This window comes from Helianthus annuus, chromosome 3 (genome assembly GCF_002127325.2).
Source record: "Helianthus annuus cultivar XRQ/B chromosome 3, HanXRQr2.0-SUNRISE, whole genome shotgun sequence".
In the NCBI taxonomy this organism is placed as follows: Eukaryota; Viridiplantae; Streptophyta; class Magnoliopsida; order Asterales; family Asteraceae; genus Helianthus; species Helianthus annuus.
In genome coordinates this window covers 124,501,590-124,506,522 of record NC_035435.2, presented here as the reverse complement: position 1 = coordinate 124,506,522, position 4,933 = coordinate 124,501,590, and the positions used below count along the sequence as shown (strand labels likewise).

General features: G+C 39.3%; 1 long non-coding RNA gene across 1 annotated transcript; it reads right to left on the bottom strand.

The window, feature by feature from the left end:
- Positions 1 to 2,450: 2,450 nt before the first annotated feature.
- On the bottom strand, positions 2,451 to 4,647 carry LOC118490665. Its single transcript, XR_004889811.1, has 2 exons — positions 4,423 to 4,647; positions 2,451 to 2,661 (listed from the first exon to the last, which is right to left on the bottom strand). It is a non-coding gene; the product is annotated as an uncharacterized LOC118490665 (long non-coding RNA).
- Between the last annotated feature and the right edge of the window lie 286 nt (positions 4,648 to 4,933).

Genomic DNA, 4,933 nt, shown 5'->3' with positions numbered 1-4,933 from the left:
AATCTTTTGTAATTATTGCCCTGGCCTTTCGGTTTCGAAGGGGTAACTTTGCGATTTGGGCCTCGATTATTTACGAATAAGGGCCTCGGAACTTTTACCCAACTTATTAACCCTTGGTTAATTTATTATTACCCGAAAAGTCTTATCTTTCAAAGTTTGACGCTTTTAACCCTTTTTAACGAATTCGATCATAACTTTCTCGTTTTAAAACGGAACTTTGCGAAATTTAAATCACGCATTCTAGTGAGTATAATTTACCATTAAAAAGCCTCGGGTATGCCCAAAGGTCACTCAGAGGTATAACTTAAACATGTTGACACATTTGGCCCCTGTAGTTTGTAATTCCTCACTTTCTTCCACAATTCGTTCCGTACGATCCATGATTCATTCGTGTGAAGGTACGAGCATCATTTAGGGTTACTGTACAGTATATTTATCCCTCGTTGACATTTTTAACCCTCGAACTTACATACTTTCAATGTTTGTCAACTTTAGTCCTTTATTTAGTATTTAACACCAGGTGTAAACCTAAGACACGTGTCAATACATTATTGGACGTAAAATTTCGAGGTGTTACATCCTCACCACCTTAAAAGAAATCTCGACCTCGAGATTTATTGAAATAAATGAGGGTACTTCTCTTTCATCGTGGACTCTACTTCCCACGTGTACTCGGACCTCTACGGGCATCCCATTTCACCTTCACAATCGGTATATACTTCCTGCGAAGTTTCTTAACCTGTTGATCCTCGATCGACACAGGTTTCTCAACGAACTTTAAGCTCTCGTCGATGTGTACATCTGTATGTGGTATAACCAGTGATTCATCAGCGATACACTTCTTTAAATTGCAGATGTGGAACACATTGTGGATACCACTGAGCTCTTTCGGTAAGTTTAATTTGTAGGCAACCGATCCGACACGTTCGATTACCTCGAAAGGTCCAATATACCTCGGGCTTAGTTTGCCTTTCTTACTGAATCGCATCACCCCCTTCCAGGGTGATACCTTAAGCAAAACCTTGTCGCCAACTTCGAAATTGAAAGGCTTACGCTTCAGATCTGCGTAGCTTTTCTGCCTGTCTCGAGCAGCTTTCAATCGATCGCGAATTTGGACAATCTTATCCGTTGTTTCAAATATTATATCAGGTCCTGTCATTTGGACATCTCCAACTTCTGCCCAACAAACGGGCGTTCTACATTTTCTACCATATAGGGCTTCGAAAGGTGCAGCCTTAATGCTTGTATGGTAGCTGTTGTTATAGGAGAATTCGACCAAGGGTAGGTGATTATCCCAACTGCCACCTAAGTCGATCGCACATGCACGAAGCATGTCTTCTAACGTTTGGATTGTACGCTCACTCTGTCCATCTGTCTGAGGGTGGTAAGCCGTACTGAAATTCAAACGTGTGCCAAAAGATTGTTGGAAACTTTTCCAAAAGTGTGATGTGTATCTGGTATCTCTATCAGAGATGATAGACACAGGCACGCCATGAAGGGCTACAATCTTGTCTACAAACAACTGGGCTAATATATCGGAGCTATGAGTCTCCTTTATGGGTAGGAAATGTGCTGACTTAGTCAGTCTATCAACTATTACCCATATTGTATCGTTTCCCTTCTTTGTCTTTGGCAACTTGGTGATGAAATCCATCGTCACCATTTCCCATTTCCACTCGGGAAGTTCAGGCTGTTGTAGCAAGCCTGATGGTTTTTGATGTTCTGCCTTTACTTGCGCACAAGTCAAGAACTTTGCTACATAGGTGGCTATAGACTTCTTCAAGCCTATCCACCAGAAATTTGCCTTCAAGTCCTGGTACATCTTATCAGCACCAGGATGAATGGAATATCGGGAACTGTAGGCTTCTTGGAGGATAACGTCACGAAGACCTCCATAAACAGGAACCCATATCCTTCCATTCAATCTTAGAATTCCGTCTTTGCCATAGGATAACTGTTCTTCAGTTACTCCTAGCTTCTCGTGAGGATAGTTAGCTTCTGTCACAGCTTCTTTCTATGCAGCTAACAATCTCTCATTCAGACTGTTCTTGATTTCAATGCTCTTGGCATTAATCCTTATTGGTTTCACTCTTTCTTTTCTGCTCAAGGCATCTGCGACTACATTGGCCTTGCCTGGATGGTATCTTATTTCACAGTCATAGTCGTTCAGAGTTTCCATCCAACGTCGCTGCCTCATATTCAGATCTTTCTGATTGAACAGATGCTGAAGGCTTTTGTGATCAGAATAGATCACAAATTTAATGCCATAAAGGTAATACCTCCAAAGCTTTAGTGCAAATACAACGGCACCCAACTCCAAGTCATGGGTGGTATAGTTCTTTTCGTGCACTTTCAATTGTCGCGAAGCATAGGCAATTACCTTGCCCCTCTGCATCAGCACACATGTTACGCCCTAATTCGTATTTGTCAAAAGTCGCAGCGGAAACACGTACCATAAAATTTCTTTCACTATAAATACCTCAACTTATTTAAGATTTAACTTTAACACAGTTCTTTCTCATAAATCCGTCATCCTCTTATTTACTAGTTAAAAACATAGCTTATGTTTACTACATTATGTACATCAACGTTTCCGTACAATCTCTCTAGTGACTCGATCTTCGATCTCCAATCCTTGGATATCCTCATGACTGGTACTACCTGCGCTCACCACATAAAATTTCACATCATTAGTACGCGTTATAAACATACAAGGTTTGTTCACGTTTACTTCTCGTTTCGTTAACTCTTTACATCCCAGCTTTCCCATCCTGATCATATGATCCGTAGTGAGACTTCTTTGGTATTCCTGCGTTACACTTCATTCACCAAGCACGCAACTATTACCGTTAGTACTCAATTTCATTAGATGCATGCGTACATACCTTTCATACAAACTGATACATACCTTTACGGTCACAAATAGCAACTGTCCTACATACGTACCTGCATACATACGTACGTACCTACGTACGTGCATACCTAAATACATCCATTCCTACCTACATACATACATACCTACATTCATACATACATACATACATACATACATACATACATACATACATACATACATACATACATACATACATACATACATACATACATACATACATACATAGATACATACATACATACATACATACATACATACATACATACATACATACATACATACATACATACATACATACATACATACATACATACATACATACATACATACATGCATACATATATACATACATACATACTTATTACATGCCTTCACACAAACCTACATACGTGCATACCTTCGTGTATGGATCCCCTCGTGAGCCCATATTCATCTAAACGCATACATACGTTCTACCTACCTACACACCAACATACATACATTTAAACGCAAAAGACATTCATACGTATATACCTTTCTTACATCTTTACATCCACGCATATGCTTATGCCTATCTTTATGCATACGTACATGCACCTCTACATACATACATACCCTTCCTACATCGTTACGTACATGCATACACTCGTACATATCTTTATACATGCATACATACACATCTACATACGTACATACTTTCACAAACACGTACTAGATCACGCGTACCTCTTACATAATCATACATCACTAACATGGGTCTTAGACTTAGCTTTATAGCCCATAAACATCTAAGGAACCATCAAAATCATGTTTGGAAAGTCCACCGTAGTCCACGGATATCAAACCGAAGCCCACGGTACATAAATTAACTTAAATAACAAGATTTCAGCTTTTGGGACTTGGGAAGGCCGTCGCCGACGCCCCTAGGGCCGTCGGCGACGGGCCTTGCATTTACCCGTAGCCCAAAAACCCGTAGACAGGTAATTAACCCGTCAGCACAAAAACTGGTTTTCTAGAGCCCGTCGGCGACGCCCCCATGCCCGTCGGCGACGCCCTCTAGATTTTGCATTTTTCTGCAGCTCCGTTTCGTCGTCCGTACGCACTAAAACGCGCATAACTTTTGAACCGTTTACCCGTTTAACCTCCCGTTTCTTCCTACATGCTTGTAAATTCATATTCTATCATATGAACTTAAAATCCCACATCCGGATTAAGGAAATTCTTATCTTACGCTCTATTGACTTATTGTCATTTCCTAATTATTTGACCCGTTATGGGTATTTGCGCATTAATTGATCTAAGACTAGCAAAACCATACTTTCCACTTCCATACTTGTCCAAAACATTACACTAATCGTATAACTTGTTTCTAAACCACTTATTAAAATCGTTTACCCAAAATACCCATCAAGGGCATTTTGGTCAACTTAATCCCATCCTTTACGACATAAGACTACGACACATATTTGACCTCAACCATCATGTTTAATTAATCAAAACGCCATATCACCTAACCGAACATAAGAAGTGATTACAGAATCACTTACCTTATACGTCCGTGCTCGTATCCGATTCCTCGCCTTTTCTTGACCCGTTATCCTTTCATGCTTGAGTCCGTCACGACGTGATTCCTATACTTTCATTTCATCGAAACCACGCTCATATTAGCATACTCATTTGTACATGTAACAATCATATCATTCGCATAATTCATACTTAACTTTCCATAGTCATTACTATCAAACATTAAAACATCTAATCAACTTCATATCCTTTCCAACACACATATTCATCGGGTAATCCAAATTAACACATATTTACCTATTCTTACCAACAACGATTTTCGCTAACATGCATACGACATAATTTGTCAACCACGATATTTAATATCTTCGAAATCCAAATTCATTATCACACATAACACATAATTAATGCCCACATACTCATATCTTCATAACGCTACATTTGACAACCATGTCTTATAAAAATCAAATTAGCATAATCCTAGCATCATCCTTGGTTAGTGAGGTTATATGCTATGTATATTTAGTACATGTT